This window comes from Pleurodeles waltl, chromosome 4_1, assembly GCF_031143425.1.
Source record: "Pleurodeles waltl isolate 20211129_DDA chromosome 4_1, aPleWal1.hap1.20221129, whole genome shotgun sequence".
NCBI lineage: Eukaryota > Metazoa > Chordata > Amphibia > Caudata > Salamandridae > Pleurodeles > Pleurodeles waltl.
The window spans coordinates 467,405,834-467,423,974 of record NC_090442.1 but is presented as its reverse complement, the minus strand read 5'-3'; positions in this window follow the sequence as shown (position 1 = coordinate 467,423,974).

Genomic DNA, 18,141 nt, shown 5'->3' with positions numbered 1-18,141 from the left:
TTACCTGTGTCTCACTGGAAATATTGCTGGATCACTGAGTCCCTGTTGTCCATGTCTTCTTCCTCTGCTTCCTCGTCTTCACTGTCCACAGGCTCGACAGCTGCAAGAACACCGCCATCTGGACCATCCTCCTGCAGAAAAGGCACCTGTCGTCGCAAAGCTAAGTTGTGAAGCATACAGCAGGCCACAATGATCTGGCACACCTTCTTTGGTGAGTAGAATAGGGATCCACCTGTCATATGGAGGCACCTGAACCTGGCCTTCAGGAGGCCGAAGGTCCGCTCGATCATCCGCTGTGTACGCCCATGTGCCTCATTGTAGCGTTCCTCTGCCCTTGTCCTGGGATTCCTCACTGGGGTCAGTAGCCATGACAGGTTGGGGTAACCAGAGTCACCTGCAAATGGCGAGGGACAACTGTTAGACACACACTAACCTGTAGGGATATCCCCAGACCCAGACAACCATTCCCACTGTCTTGCTTCCAGGTGCTCACCTAATAGCCACACACGGTGCCTCTGGAGTTGACCCATCACATAAGGGATGCTGCTATTCCGCAGGATGTAGGCATTGTGCACTGAGCCAGGGAACTTGGCATTCACATGGGAAATGTACTGGTCATCCAAACATACCATCTGCACATTCATCGAATGGTAACTCTTCCGGTTTCTGTTCACCTGTTCACTCCTGCGGGGGGGGGCAAAGCCACATGGGTCCCATCAATGGCACCTATGATGTTGGGGATATGTCCCAGGGCATAGAAATCACCTTTCACTGTAGGCAAATCCTCCACCTGAGGGAAAACGATGTAGCTCTGCGTGTGTTTCAGCAGGGCAGACAACACTCTGGACAACATGTTGTAAAACATAGGCTGGGACATCCCTGATGCTATGGCCACTGTTGTTTGAAATGACCCACTTGCAAGGAAATGGAGCACTGACAGCACCTGCACTTGAGGGGGGATTCCTGTGGGATGGCGGATGGCTGACATCAGGTCTGGCTCCAGCTGGGTACACAGTTCCTGGATTGTGGCACGGTCAAGCCTGTAGGTGATGATCACATGTCTTTCCTCCATTGTCGACAGGTCCATCAACAGTCGGTACACCGGAGGATGCCGCCATCTCCTCACATGTCCCAGCGGACGGTGCCTATGAAGGACAACAGCAAGCACAGAGTCAACCAACTCAGAGGTACGTACCCACAGCTTACACAGAACACGAATCATCATCCTAAAAGTGGCCTGTATGTGTGTTGAGTCTAGGCTTAGGTATGTGTGACGCAGTTAAAAATGAAGCCATGTGGGCCCCTGAAATGGCGGCTGCCTGACCTGTAAATTGGGGCAAATGCATGTGAGGTAACTGCACTGGCGTTGTACACCGTCGCGGTAGGCGGTCGAAGACCGCGGCGCAATACTGCATTGGTTAACATTGGACCCTATGGATCCCAGGAGCCAATGTCGACGTACGCCGGCGGTGACGGTACGCACCGCCGCAGACGTGACCGCCATTTTCTATCTGTTCAATCACTCAATACCTGATCTTCGACAGGAGAGGACCTACACTGCAAGTGCTGCTGTGACCTCAGTCTGGAAGAGACAATGGCTCGCGCGTCTGGGGAAAGGGCCCCTGCCTTCACATCGGAGGAGTTGGAGAAACTCGTGGATGGGGTCCTCCCCCAGTTCACGCTACTCTACGGTCCTCCAGACAAACAGGTAAGTACACTGGGAGCATGCTGTATGGGCTATGCCTGTGTGGAGAGGGGTGGATGTAAGAGGGGGGGGAGATTGCGGCGTGCATGAAACGACGGTGAGTGCATGTGCCACATGGCAAGGGTAGGGATGGGGGCCAATGACTGTGACGGTTCAGTTCGTAATAAGTTCCTCTTCCCCCTGTACAATTCATGTAGGTCAGCGCCCACCAGAAAAAAGATATTTGGGGTGCCATCGCCAAGGATGTCCGGACCCTGGGGGTCTACCACAGACGGAGCACCCACTGCCGGAAAAGATGGGAGGACATTCGCCCCTGGAGCAAGAAGACGGCGGAGGCTCAGCTGGGGATGGCCTCCCAACGTGGGAGGGGTGCCCGTCGCACCATGACCCCCCTGATGTTCAGGATCCTTGCGGTGGCGTACCCGGAGTTGGATGGGTGCTTGAGGGCATCACAGCAGCCACAAGGGGGTGAGTACACTCTCATCCTGCTGATTTTGCGCGCAGTGGAGGGGTCTAGGTGGGGGAGGTGGGCTGTGGGTTTCCCTAGGCCAGGGCGACTTCTGTAGGCAAGGTCCCTCCATAAGGCAGGCCATGTGGCACCCCACCCCACTTCTGTAGAGTGCCAAGTACACCTAGTCATGCCCCTGTGTCATCCATGTGTGCAGATGTCGTCCATAGCCTTGTAGGCCATTTCCCAGGAATTGAACAGTGGAGCCAAGAGCGCGGTGTAGTGCAGGGGGCTTGTGTGTCTGTCGTGTCCGCCAACGGTAGCGGTAATGCATGCACTCAACATGTCTTTCTTCTGTCGTTCCCCCCCTTTTTGTGGTCTCCCTGTTCTTGTGTGCATTAGCATCATCAGGCGGAGGAGCAGTGGCACCGGAGCACGAGGGGGCTGCATCCCACATGGCCATGGAAGGCCACACTACGGACTCGGACTTCACCAGTGGGAAAGAGGGTGAGGGGAGCTCCACGGCGGGGACAGGTGCTCACATCAGCCACACGGACTCGTCCTCTGATGGGAGCTACCTTGTGGTGGCGGCAACATCTGTGGCCCCCCCATCTACAGGTACAGCCGCCAACCCCCCTACCAGCACTGCCCTCCCATCAGCCCCTCGGCCTTTGCCCCGTGCCAGCTCACCCCGGAGGGTGGGCGTCACCTTTGCCCCAGGCACCTCAATCCCTGCCACAGTCACCCCTGCTGCCCTCAGTGAGGAGGCCATTGACCACCTCAGGTCCCTCACTGTTGGGCAGTCTACCATTTTGAATGCCATCCAGGGTGTCGAAAGGCAGTTGCAACAAACAAATGCATTCCTGGAGGGCATTCATTCTGGTCAGGCGGCCCTTCAGCAAGCTTTTCAGACTCTGGCCTCAGCACTGTTGGCAGCCATTGTCCCTGTCTCTAGCCTCCCCCCTCCAACTTCCTGCACCCAGACCCAATCCCCTGTACCCCAGCCTATTACAAGCACACCTACAGACCAGCATGCTCACAAGTCAACACACAAGGGAAGCTCAGGCAAACATAAGCACCACACATCCCACAGGCACTCACGCAAGCATCACACACATGCAGACACACCAACATCCACTGTGTCCCCCTCCTCCTCGTCTCCCTCCTCCCTCCCAGTCTCGTCTCCACTCACACCTGCATGCACTACATCTACAGCCACTACTGCCATCACTAGCACACACACCACCACACCCCGCTCACGTGCGGTCACCACCCCCACTACCATTCACACGTCCCCTGTGTCCTCTCCCAGTGTGTCTGTGACGCCACCTCCCAAGATACACAAACGCAGGCACACACCCACCTAACAGCAATCCACCTCACGACAGCCTCCAGCGCATGCACCTTCACCCAATGTCAGCAAACGAACACCTCCTACAACCACAATCTCTTCCTCAACTCCCAAACCCCCTCCAGCTACCCGTCCCAGTGTCTCCCAAAAACTTTTCCTGTCCAACCTTGACCTCTTTCCCACACCTCCCCCACCCCGTCCGTCTCCTAGGTCCCGAACTAGCACCTCAGCCACATCTCTGGGACCAGAGGTGCCTGTAGTCACCGGAATCTGGAGTGCACTGGCCACCAGGGCAGCCAGTGTGGCACAGAGCCACAGCACGGACAGTTCCCCACCTGTCAAGCATCAAAAGTTGGCCAGTGCCCAGCGGGAGAGGGGGAAGACTCCAGCCACCAAAGCGCTCCCAGGGTTCCCGGTGGGAGTGTGGAGTCAGCTGTGACACCTTCCAAGGTGAGGAAGGGCCACAAGAAACCAGGAAAGTCTGGGAAGAGCAGCACGGCGGAGGAGACCGCCATCATCCCCGCTGGCCAGGAGGTCACAGCCGTCATCCCCGCTGCCCAGGAGGACACAGCCGTCATCCCCGCTGCCCAGGAGGCCACAGACGTCATCCCCGCTGCCCAGGAGGCCACAGCCATCATCCCCGCTGGGCCAGAGAGGACCGCCAGCACAAGCCCCGCTGGGCTAGAGAGGACCGCCAGCACAAGCCCCGCTGGGACAGAGAGGACTGCCAGCACAAGCCCCGCTGGGACAGAGAGGACCGCCAGCGCAAGCCCCGCTGGGCTAGAGAGGACCGCCAGCACAAGCCCCGCTGGGCTAGAGAGGACCGCCAGCACAAGCCCCGCTGGGCTAGAGAGGACCGCCAGCACAAGCCCCTCTGGGACAGAGAGGACCGCCAGCACAAGCCCCGCTGGGCTAGAGAGGACTGCCAGCACAAGCCCCGCTGGGACATGAAGGACCGCCAGCACAAGCCCTGCTGGGACAGAGAGGACTGCCAGCACAAGCCCCGCTGGGACACAGAGGACCGCCAGCGCAAGCCCCGCTGGGCTAGAGAGGACCGCCAGCACAAGCCCCGCTGGTACAGAGAGGACCACCAGCAGCTGAGTCACTGCAAAGGAGCCCGCCTCTAAAAGCACCGCTGAACAGGGCAACGCCTCTCCAAGCACTGCTGAACAGGGCACCGCCACTCCAAGCACCGCTGAACAGGGCACCGCCACTCCAAGCACTGCTGGGACAGAGAGGACTGCCAGCACAAGCCTAGCTGGGACAGAGAGGACTGCCAGCACAAGCCCCGCTGGGCTAGAGAGGACCGCCAGCACAAGCCTCGCTGGGCTAGAGAGGACCGCCAGAACAAGCCCGCTGGGCTAGAGAGGACCGCCAGCACAAGCCCCTCTGGGACAGAGAGGACCGCCAGCACAAGCCCCGCTGGGCTAGAGAGGACCGCCAGCACAAGCCTCACTGGGACAGAGAGGACCGCCAGCACAAGCCCCGCTGGGACAGAGAGGAATGCCAGCACAGGCCCCGCTGGGACAGAGAGGACTGCCAGCGCAAGCCCCGCTGGGCTAGAGAGGACCGCCAGCACAAGCCCCTCTGGGACAGAGAGGACCGCCAGCAGCTGAGTAACTGCAAAGGAGCCCGCCGCTAAAAGCACAGCTGAACAGGGCAACGCCGCTCCAAGCACCGCTGAACAGGGCACCGCTGCTCCAAGCACCGCTGAACAGGGCACCGCCGCTCCAAGCACCGCTGAATAGGGCACCGCCGCTCCAAGCACCGCTGAACAGGGCACCGCCGCTCCAAGCACCGCTGAACAGGGCAACCCGCCTTAAGCTCTGCTGAACAGGGCACCGCCGCTCCAAGCACCGCTGAACAGGGCACCGCCGCTCCAAGCACCACTGAACAGGGCACCGCCGCTCCAAGCACCGCTGAACAGGGCACCGCCGCCTCAAGCACCACTGGCCCATGAGCGCCAAGGGCACTGAAGCTACTCAGTCCGTCACGAGCAGGATGAAGCACTCTGGGCACAATGCCCCCTCCAGAACCCAGTGGAGAAATACATCCAATACCTCTGTCCTTAGCAGGATGAAGCACTCTGGGCACAATGCCCCCTCCAGAACCAGTGGAGAGATACATCCACTACCTCTGTCCTTAGCAGGATGAAGCACTCTGGGCACAATGCCCCCTCCAGAACCAGTGGAGACTGTTATCCACTTGAGAGACTGTGGCTTTGAACTCCCCAGGATAAAGCAGTGGGCAACCCACCCACTTGTGAGACTTGAGAGGCTGTGGCTTTGCACTCCCCAGGATTGAACAGTGGGCAACCCACCCACTGTAGAGACTTGAGAGATTGTGGCTTTGCACTCCCCAGGGTTGAACAGTGGGCAACCCACCCACTGTAGAGACTTGAGAGACTGTGGCTTTGCACTCTCCAGGATGGAACAGTGGGCAACCCACCCACTGTAGAGACTTGAGAGACTGTGGCTTTGCACTCCCCAGGATGGAACAGTGGACAACCCACCCACTGTAGAGACTTGAGAGACTGTGGCTTTGCACTCCCCAGGATTGAATAGTGGGCATTTCGCCCCCTCGTGGATTAGGCGTTGTGCACTCAACCGGCTGAGGTGCCCCCCTTTCCCTCCCCCTGTGGTGTCTGTTTTCTTGCTCTCTGATGCCCCTGCAGTGTCCTCTCCGTCATGGTCAGGGATCTTGTGTGGCCTCACCCATACCGTGTGGGCCCAGTGTTCCACTGACTTAATTGGAGCACTACCTGGACTACTATGCTTGGTGTATATTTTGTTTATGGTTATATATATATATATATATTTTTGCCTACTTGATTTTAATATATTACAATGGTTACACTCATTTTCTTTTGTCTTTGCATTCTTCCGGGGGGGCTGGGGGGTGTAACTATCATGTATTAATATGTATTAGTGTGTGTGTTGTAGTGGGTGAGGGTGGGGGTGTTGCGTGTGTGTGTCCCTGTTTTTTCCCTCCCCCTCCTCTGTGTCGTAGGTGCAGTACTCATCGTGGTCTTCGCCGCCGGCGTTCGTGCTCCTGGTAGAGGAGCAGGAAGACTATTGCAGGGAGAATTTGGAGTTCCGGCTCCATGGTGTCCTGATTCCTCGTGGGGTGTGTAGAGGTGAGCGTTTTCCCTTCAAAATCCTGTTTCCTCCGTGTTTTTATCCGCGGTGAATCCGCCCCGGAAAAGGTGGCGGATTGGTAGGTTGTGATACTGTGGGTGTTACTTTGTCTTCCACCTGTCTGTTGGCGGTGACCGCCAAGCTGTTTGTTCGTACCGCCGTGGCGGTCGGAGTGTTAAAGTGGCTGTCTTTGTTGGCGGTTTCCCCCACGGTCGTAATTGCAAATTTTTTACCGCCGGCCTGTTGGCGGTCTTACCGCCGCTTTAACACCGACCGCCAGGGTTGTAATGACCACCCAAGTGTACTTAGGGCACACAACACATTACTCAATAGGGGTCTCAAAATGGTTCCAACAATTCTCCTCCGTAGATTTCCAAACCACTTTCTAATCAATGAAAAACCATTACCTATTGCTTCCCATGCACTTGTCGCTGTTGAGTCTTTCAGGTCCTGTTTTACGTCAGTCATGTTTGAAACGTATTGCCCTATCTCCTTACTACTATCAGGTATATAAGTGCAAGACTGTTGGGCATGCAACATCTTGCAAACCCTCCCTTCATATGCAAGAAGAACCTCTAACGCAAAGCGATTTTGAAAAACCATTGATCTGATGTCATCCATTTCTGTGTCCATTAATAATATGGCACCTTCCTAATCTTACGGTCGTTCAAGATAACACCTACTGGTGGGATTATGACACCAAAAAAATCTCCTACAGCCTCTGAAGCAACAGCTCCTCTTTTGACTCAGGTATTTGTAATCACAGACTGGATTATTAAAATGGCCCACATGAAAAATCTTTGGAAAAACTACTCGCAGGTAACATGGACTATACCAGCCTTTCAGCGGGCTGTAATAGGCATTCTTTCAACATATGAAATAAACACCTGGTAAGGCATGATCTTTTCCATTCAACATAAAAGTCCAAACACTCCTAAACAAAAATACATGTTTACATTCACTAGTTCCTACAAAATGCATGTCTGTCTTTGGTCTAGGTCTAGAAACGCACAACTTTCCTACTTGTTGCCAATCTAAACCCAGGAATCCGTGATTTCTAGCCACTGAATGTGTTTCATCTTTTCTTTCATTTTATTGAACTATTCCCTTTTCTATTTTAGCTTTCATAGCTCTTCTCCTCGCCTCAACTTGTCCAATTAACTCCTTCTCTACTGGGGTAAGAATGTAAGTCAAATTTTCTGATGAGGATAAACTGTACCAAATGGTAATGTAGACTCAAAGAAACCTCCCACTGTGACAATATTTTTTATCTTTGCAATATTGCTCAAATATTTCATGACTGGGATAATGAAAAACACTAGGTCATAATTAGAATAAAAGTATTTTCAATACTCCTGCTGGTGCAAAAGTGTTAATAACAGGCTACAGGAAATTCCATATGTTAGGGGTAAACTATGGTATGTGATTCACTCACTTACTGATAAAGGCAACTGGGTGCATACATAGCAATCTCTAGCTTCCATTGTATCTACATACTCATATAACAACTTATAATACACATTGGCAGATAAATCACCTCTAGAACCATCAGTGTGTAAGTATCTCTCATCATTGTACTGAGGATTTTGATCTGCAATGAGATTTGCTAAATTCAGGGTACTTTATGGATGTAACCTTGTCTGAATTACTTGTTATGGACAGACTCAAACCAATGAGTCATAAGATGATCATAATAACTACCACTAAAGCTACACATATACATTTGCATTTACTACTCTTATTTCTATTGAACTCCATGAGTTCTCTAATTTCAGACCAAAGTTCAAATTTAAAAATGAGAAATGCAAATCGGCTTTAATGTATCACTGTCTCTTTTCAGTTCTTTTTATTTGTGAGTAAAGCAAAAATTAAAAATAGTATCTTTAAAAGTGCAACTTATTCCCAAAAAGATTCCTTAATTTTATAGACTGTTCATCAAAAGATTTCTCTACTTGCAATGTTCAAAAGCTTCTACTAAAAGTTCAAATGTCTCTAATAAAGGCACAGCTCGTGGGGCGTGGCTAACTGCCCAAGATGGGGGTTGTCTAATCGCGGAGCTCCCGGTCCAGGCATGCCAACGCCGAAATATCCGTGCTTACCTGGGGCCATCTATTGTGGTGAGGGACGACAAATACACATAAATACAAGCGGACACCAAATGGAGTGAAAAGAAAACCCCCACACGTTATTGTGTTGGCGAATGCAGGCTGCAGAACAGGACGGGACTGGTGGAGGGCTGGATGTGATGGCCTGGGAATGGGTAGGAGCGTTACTGTGGGTCAGAGCGGGGCACGCAGGCCTGGTGAGAGTGCGATCAGGGTCAGAGTTGGCCAGGAAGAGCATGGACTGAGACTCTGCAAGACTCCCCCCTAGCTGCTCTCTGATGCTGCTTCTCCCCCCCTTTGTTCTCCTCTGAGAGGGAGACCGGTGCGTCCGGAGATGGAGGACGCTGGTTGCGAGGATCACAATAGTGAAGATCCTCCACGGCGAGGCCCTGACTCTGCTTGGGGGCGAATGGCATTCACCGGAGGGCCTGAAATAGGGAACGGCCTCAATCAATGAGATAATGTAAAGACAGAGGCGGAAAGCTAACAAAGGGCACGACGAAGTCTGCTTCTGGACCCCCCACTTGAAATTACAACTTACTGGTGAGTGCGAGGGCCACAGGCCTAGGTGGAGGACTGTAGGGGTCGGGGCTGTGTTGTGGGGCCCCCTCGCTGTATCCATTATTAGGAGTGAGGTGCCGGCCTACCAGCTCCAGAAGCACAATGTGAAGGTGCGACAATGGGCAGCACCAAAGGCAAACACCTGGATGGAGCCAAGACATCGACCCCAAGGACTTATATGCCGGCCACAGCAACAGACCCTCCACTGGACAAATTGGATGTTATACTACAGGAAATTAGGGAATCACGGCTAACAATAGAGTAAAGACTGGGCTCTATCACTGCAGAACTTGGCATCCTGAAAGACGACCAAAAAAAGCTAGCAGACAGAATAAAACAAACGGAAACAGATGTTGCCACTCTCCTACCTGCCCAAAAGGACAGTGAGAACGCAATCCAGCACTTACAAAAGCAACTGGAAGCCCTACAAGAGAGAGTCGAGGATGCGGAAGGAAGATCACGCCCTAATAATGTCTGTATAATTGGCCTGCCCGAGGGTAAGGAGGGGCAAGACGCCACACAATATGTAGTGACATGGCTGAAAACGATAGCAACGGATAGGCTATCGCCCCACTTGATGATAGAGAGAGCACACCGAGTCCCAGGCAGGAGGCCTCCACCGGTGGCGCCACCCTGACCCATGTTGGCCTGAGTATTAAACTACAGGGATCGTGACGCCCTGCTGCATGCGGTGAGAGAGGTGGACCCCATCATAGTAGATAATGTTCGAATATCCCCATATCTGGACTACACGTTGGCGGTCCAGAGGCGTAGGGCCTCCTTCCAGACAGTAAAGAAAAACTGCAAGCGGAGGGGCTATCTTACTCCCTGCTGTTCCCGGCCCGCTTACGTATTACTCACAACCAAAAAGCTAATTTTTTTTAAACAGCTGAACTGATGCATGACTGGCTGGACACGACCTTCCCACACTCGAGCCACAAGGACCTAAGTGATACCCTACCACCAAAGCAGACCCACCTGCCCCGCAGAAACAGACAAACTTGACGACACCCAACGCCAAGGAACACTGGACCAACATTGTCGCAAGTATTGGAGAGTCAGAGAGCTGCTGTACAGAACGCATACTCAATACAAAGAGAAGGGTCTCCTCCTCCCAGCGTTGCTTCCTCTGTACACAGCACTGTAGTATCCGACTCAGAGGGAAGTCTAGCACTATCCCCTTCAATTGCGCCGCAGACGGAGCACGAGCTATAATTAATATACTGCATAAATATGATTTCCTGCTCTGTTGCTCCCAAGAGCTAAAGAGAGAGCTCCGCGGAATACTAATGATCACCCACCCAGACCAGTAAATCACTCAGAACAGAAAGACCATGTTATGAAACATTACTTAATTCTGTGATCAAATCCGCGACTGGTAAAGAGAAGATAACCCAGCCGCGGAAATGGAGTGCTGAGGTGTTCAGGTAAAGGATGGTTTCCTCCACTGGTGGATGAGACCCTGCCTCCTGTCTAGACTACAACTCCTCCTCTAAGTGGTGGGAGCGGATGAATGGTCTCTGTGATCTCTACACTATATGAGAGAAACCACCAATCATGGAAGAGACGCACATAGCTTATATCTTGCACAACCCCCATTGCATAGGCTTGTTTGTTTAAAAAATAATGGTTATAAATTGGTTTCGTTCCTATTATGTAATAGTTTGGCAGAGACAGTTTTGGCTCTGCCTAGTAATGAACAAAGTTGGGGAAAATATTTATTGTATCAATGTTAAGACATTAGTACATGTATTACAAACAACACGCATAGAGCACGGCAGGACGGTATGGATTTAGAGGGGAAATAACACACTAATGATACATTATGTTGTCAACACGTAATTATAATATTATAACTTGGAATGTGAGTGGAATGGGATCTATTCATAAAAGACACAGAATACTAGCCCAATTAAAATCGCCATAAAGCACATATAGGGGGTCATTCCAACCCTGGCGGTCGGTGTTAAAGCGGCGGTCAAACCGCCAACAGGCTGGCGGTAAAAAAAATGCAATTCCGACCCTGGCGGAAACCGCCAACAGAGACCGCCACTTTAACACACCGCCCGCCACGGCGGGACAAACAGACAGGCGGGAGACAATGTACCGCCCACCCTATCACAACCCACCAATCCGCCACCTTTTCCGGGGCGGTAGCCCCGCCGATAAAAACACGGCGGAAACAGACATTTCAAACGGAAAACGCTCACCTCCATACACCCCACGAGGAATCTGGACAGGATGGAACCCGAACTACACATCCTACCAGCCATTGTCTTCCTGCTCCTCTACCAGGAGCACGAACGCCGGCGCAGAAGACAATGGTGAGTACTGCACCTACGACACAGGGGAGGGGGAGGCAAAAAATTACGGGGACACACATATGCGACACACCCACCCTCACCCTCAACCACTACAACACACACATCAATGCATAGCAACACATCACAGTTACACCCCCAAACCCCCCGGAAGAATGCAAAGGCAAAAGGAAATGATTATAAATATAGAATTATATTGTAAGACTGAGTATAAAATATATCACACATCTATAACTTTATATACATAAATTGTCCAGTCCGATATGTCCATCAGCCATTGTTCGTGGGCCACTGGGCCAAAACACATGGGCAAAGCCCACACAGGATACCTGCCTCCAACGGAGAGAACACTGCAGGGGCATCAGATAGGAAAACTACAGGCACCTCAGGGGGAAGGGAAGGGGGGGCACCTCAGCCAGATGAGTCCACGACGCCAGATCCACGAGGGGCCTCCATGGCCACTGTGCCATCCTGGGGAGTGCAAAGCCACAGTCTCACAAGTCTCTACAGTGGGTGGGTTGCCCACTGTGCTATCCTGGGGAGTGCAAAGCCACAGTCTCTCAAGTCTCTACAGTGGGTGGCTTGCCCACTGCCATATCCTGGGGAGTGCAAAGCCACAGTCTCTCAAGTGGATAACAGTCTCCACTGGTACTGGAGGGGGGCTAGTGCCCAGAGTGCTTCGTGCAGCCCTGCCCGACACAGATGCGGGCCTGCCCCTTCCGCCAATGGGCCAGCGGTGCTTGAGATTAAGGGCCCAGTTCAGCGGTGCTTGAGACGGCAGTGCCCAGCGGAGCAGTGCTTGAGATGAAGGGCCCAGTTCAGCGGTTCTTGAGACGGCGGTGCCCAGCGGAGCGGTGCTTGAGATGAAGGGCCCAGTGCAGCGGTGCTTGAGATGAAGGGCCCAGTGCAGCGGTTCTTGAGATGGTGGTGCCCAGCGGAGCGGTGCTTGAGATGAAGGGCCCAGTTCAGCGGTGCTTGAGACGCCGGTGGTCAGCGGAGCGGTGCTTGAGATGAAGGGCCCAGTTCAGCGGTTCTTGAGACGGCGGTGCCCAGCGGAGCGGTGCTTGAGATGAAGGGCCCAGTTCAGCGGTGCTTGAGACGGCGGTGCCCAGCGGAGCGGTGCTTGAGATGAAGGGCCCAGTTCAGCGGTTCTTGAGACGGCAGTGCCCAGCGGAGCGGTGCTTGAGATGAAGGGCCCAGTTCAGCGGTGCTTGAGATGAAGGGCCCAGTGCAGCGGTTCTTGAGACGGCGGTGCCCAGCGGAGCGGTGCTTGAGATGAAGGGCCCAGTTCAGCGGTGCTTGAGACGGCGGTGCCCAGCGGAGCGGTGCTTGAGATGAAGGGCCCAGTTCAGCGGTGCTTGAGATGAAGGGCCCAGTGCAGCGGTTCTTGAGACGGCGGTGCCCAGCGGAGCGGTGCTTGAGATGAAGGGCCCAGTTCAGCGGTGCTTGAGACGGCGGTGCCCAGCGGAGCGGTGCTTGAGATGAAGGTCCCAGTTCAGCGGTTCTTGAGACGGCGGTGCCCAGCGGAGCGGTGCTTGAGATGAAGGGCCCAGTTCAGCGGTGCTTGAGATGAAGGGCCCAGTTCAGCGGTGCTTGAGATGAAGGGCCCAGTGCAGCGGTTCTAGAGATGAAGGGCCCAGTGCAGCGGTTCTAGAGATGAAAAGCCCAGTTCAGCGGTGCTTGAGATGAAGGGCCCAGTTCAGCAGTGCTTGAGATGAAGGGCCCAGTTCAGCGGTGCTTGAGACGGCGGTGCCCAGCGGAGCGGTGCTTGAGATGAAGGGCCCAGTTCAGCGGTGCTTGCCCTGTTCAGCGGTGCTTGCCTTGGCGGTCCTTGCCCTGTTCAGCGGGGCTTGCCTTGGCGGTCCTTGCCCTGTTCAGCGGTCCTTGCCCTGTTCAGCAGTGCTTGCCCTGTTCAGCGGTGCTTGCCTTGGCGGTTCATGCCCTGTTCAGCGGTGCTTGCCTTGGCGGTCCTTGCCCTGTTCAGCGGTCCTTGCCCTGTTCAGCGGTGCTTGCCCTGTTCAGCGGTGCTTGCCTTGGCGGTCCTTGCCCTGTTCAGCGGTGCTTGCCTTGGCGGTCCTTGCCCTGTTCAGCGGTGCTTGCCTTGGCAGTCCTTGCCATGTTCAGCGGTGCTTGAGTTGGCGGTCCTTCATTGCCCAGCTGGGCTGTGGCTGGCGGTCCTTTATTGCCCAGCTGGGCTGTGGCTGGCGGGGCCCTCCTGGGCAGCTGGGCAGTGGCTGGCGGGGCCCTCCTGGGCAGCTGGGCTGTGACTGGCGGGGCCCTCCTAGGCTGCAGTACCAGGCCTGTGTGTGTCCTCCTGCACACCTGGGATGGGGCTGGTGGGGCCCTCCTGGCCAGCTGGCCTGCTGCCGGACTTGTCGGGCGTGCTTCCCTTCCAACCCTTCCCTGCACGCTTGTGGCCCTTTCCCACCTTTGGCGGTGTGCCAGGTGGCACCTCACTTCCTGACGGAGCCAATGTAGGGATTTTGGTCCCTGGGCACTGGCAATCTTAGGATGCTTTTCCGGTGGTGGGCTGTCCGGCTGTCCGTGCCTTGGCTCCTAGCTGAACTGGATGCCCTTGAGGGTGGGGGACTCCACAGTCCATGGACAACAGTCTTCACTGGTCCCGGTTTTGTGGTGGCTGAGGTGCTGATTGGAGTCTTATGAGATGGACGGAGTTGTAGGAAAGAGGTGAAGTTTGGAAAGGAAAAGCAATTTGGAAAGAGAGGGACGGGTAGGTGTAGTGGGTATGGGAGTGGAGGAAGAGGATGTGGTTGTAGGAGTGTGAAGTCTGGTGTCTTTGGGTGCAGGTGCTTGGGCTGGAGGCTGTCGTGAGGTGGATGGCCGTTGGGTGGGTGGCTGCCTGCGTTTGTGTAGTTTGGAGGAGGGGGTGACAGACACACTTGGAGAGGACACAGGGGACGTGTAAATGGTAGTGAGGGTGGTGACTGCAGGTGTGCGGAGTGTTCTGGTGGGTGTGCTGGTGATGGACGTAGTGGCTGAAGATGTGCATGCAAGTGTGAGTGGAGACGTCACAGGGAGGGAGGAAGGAGACGAGGAGGAGGGGGACACAGTGGAGGCAATGGGTGTTGGTATGTCTGCATGTGGATGTTGCTTGTGTGAATGCTTGTGTGATGTGTGATGCTTATGTCTGGATGAGCTTCCCTTGGGTGTTGAGGTGTGTGCAGGCTGGTCTGTAGGTGTGTCTGGGATAGGCAGAGGTACAGGGGATTGGGTCTGGGTGGAGGAAGTTGGAGGGGGGAGGCTAGAGACAGGGACAATTGCTGCCGTCAGTGCTGAGGCCAGAGTGTTGAACGATCGCTGATGGGCAGCCTGACCCGAATGAATGCCCTCCAGGTATGCATTACTCTGGTGCACCTCTCTTTGTACACCCTGGATGGCATTCAAAAGGGTAGACTGCCCAACAATGATGGTCCTTAGGAGGTCAATGACCTCCTCACTGAGGGCAGCAGGGGTGACAGGGGCAGGGCCTGAGGTGCCTGGGGCGAAGGAGATGCCCACCTTCCTGGGTGAGCAGGCATGGGGCAAACGCTGAGGGGCTGCTGGGAGGGCGGTGCTGGTGCGCTGGGTGGCGGCTGTACCTGTTGTTGCGGGGGGCACGGATGTTGCCGCCAACACAAGGGAGCTCCCTTCAGAGGACGAGTCACTGTCACTGATATCAGCACGAGTCCCCGCTGTGGAGCTCCCCTCGCCCTCCGTCTCACTGGTGAAATCCGAGTCAGTTGCATGGCCCACCATGGCCATGTGAGATGCAGCTCCCTCGTGCTCCGATGCCACTTCTCCTCCGCCTGATGATGCTAATGCACACATGAACAGGAAGACCACAAAAATGGGGGGGAGGAGAAATAAAGACATGTTGAGTGCAAGGATTACCGCTACAGTTGGCGGACAAGACAGACACAGAAGCCCCCTGCACTACGCCGCGCACTTGGGGTCCACTACGCAATCCGTGGGACATGGCCTACAAGCCTTTGGACGACAACTGCACACATAGATGACACAGGGCCATGGATACCTGTACTTGGCACCCTACAGAGGTGGGGGGCGGGGGCACAGGGCCATGCCTTACGGAGGGGCCTAGCCTACAGAAATCGCCCTGGCCTAGGGATACCCACAGCCCTCCTCCCCCACCCAGACACCTCCACTGCGCGCAAAGTCAGCAGAATGTATTTGTACTCACCCCCTTGTGTCTGCTGTGATGTACTCACGTGCCCATCCAAATCGAGGTAGGCCACCGCCAGGATCCGGGACATCAGGGGGGTCAATTGATGACTGGCACCCCTCCTACGTTGGGAGGCCATCCCCAGCAGAGCCTCCGCCGTCTTCCTGCTCCCGCGTCGGATGTCCTCCCACCTCTTCCGGCAGTGGGTGCCCCGTCTGTTGTGGACCCCCAGGGTCCGGACGTCCTTGGCGATGGCACGCCAAATCGCGACTTTCTGGTGGGCGCTGACCTATGTGACATGTACAGCGAGAGAAAAATTGTCATCACCTTCTGCATGCTTGATGTGAGTGGCCACCCATCCCCACCCTTGCCATGTGGCACATGCTCTCATCTGTCATTTGATGCATGCCTCAATCGCTCTCCTCCCCACCATCTTTCATCCACCTGACTCAACCCAGGCATTGCCCACTAAGCATGGTCCCAGTGTACTTACCTGTTGGTCTGGAGGACCGTAGAGTAGCGCATACTGGGGGAGGACCCCATCCACAAGTTTCTCCAACTCCTCCGCAGTGAATGCAGGGGCCCTTTCCCCAGTCGCATGAGCCATTGTCTCTTCCAGACCGAGGTCACAGCAGCACTTGCAGTGTAGGTCCTCTCCTGTCGAAGATCAGGTATCGAGTGATTAAGCAGATAGAAAATGGCGGTCACGCCTGCGGCGGTGCGTACCGCGCCCACCGGCGCACATCGTCATTGGCTCCTGAAACCCATAGGGTTCTATGTTAACCAATGCGGCTTAGCCCGCGGTCTTCGACTGCCTACCGCCGCAGTGTGCCACGCCAGCGCATTGACCTCACATCCCACTGTCGCACTTCACAGGTCAGGCAGCCGCCATTTCAAGGGCCCACATGGCCTAATTACCAACTGCGTCACACATACCTAGGCCATGCACCAAAACTCATACAAGCCATTCAATGCATTGGGAATCATGCTATGTGCAAGCTGTGGTTACGTACCTGTGGGTTGCTTGACTCTGTGCTCGCTGTTGTCCTTCATAGGCACCGTCCGCTGGGACATGCAAGGAGATGGAGGAATCTTCCCGTGTACAGACCGCTGGTGGACCTGTCGACAATGGAGGAACGTCATGTCATACTGACATACAGGCTTGACCGAGCCACTATACAGGAACTGTGTGCCCAGCTGGAGCCAGACCTGATGTCACCCATCCGCCAACCCACAGGGATCCCCCCTCTAGTGCAGGTGCTGTCAGTACTCCATTTCTTAGCAAGTGGGTCATTTCAAACAACAGTGGCCATATCATCAGGGATGTCCCAGCCTATGTTTTCCAAGGTGTTGTCCAGAGTGTTGTCTGCCCTGCTCAAACACATGCGGAGCTACATCGTTTTCCCTGAGGTGGGGGATTTGCCTACAGTGAAGGCTGATTTCTATGCCCTTGGACATATCCCCAACATCATAGGTGCCATTGATGGGACACATGTTGCTTTGGTCCCCCCCAGCAGGAGTGAACAGGTGTACAGGAACGGGAAGAGTTATCATTCCATGAATGTACAGATGGTGTGTTTGGCTGACCAGTACATCTCCCATGTTAATGCCAAGTTCCCTGGGTCAGTGCATGACGCCTACATCCTGCGGAATAGCAGCATCCCGTATGTGATGGGTCAACTCCAGAGGCACCGGGTGTGGCTATTAGGGGACTCTGGTTACCCCAACCTGTCCTGGCTACTGACCCCAGTGAGGAATCCCAGGACAAGGGCAGAGGAACGGTACAATGAGGCCCATGGGCGGACTAGGAGGGTGATCGAGCGAACCTTTGGCCTCCTGAAGGCCAGGTTCAGGTGCCTCCATATGACAGGTGGATCCCTAATGTACTCACCAAAGAAGGTGTGCCAGATCATCGTGGCCTGGTGTATGCTTCACAACCTGGCTTTCCGCTGCCAGGTGCCTTTTCTGCAGGAGGATGGTCCAGATGGTGGTGTTGTAGCAGCTGTGGAGCCTGTGGAGAGTGAAGAGGAGGAAGCCGAAGAGGACGACATAGAGAACAGGAACACAGTAATACAGCAGTATTTTCAGTGACACACAGGTAAGAGTAGACACCGGCATATTACATTTACTTAATGACTCCTACATCTCTACTCTCTGACTTTTTCCCCCAGTGTATGGTAACTGTGTTGTGACTTTCCCTTCCGTTTTCAGAGCTGTGGGCCCCACTGCGTGACATCTGCTTTGTTTCCCCATGGAATACAGCTGTGTGACAGCGGTTTGTTACCATCACAATGTGAATGAACATTTTGGCACGGTCATGTCTAATACATTTG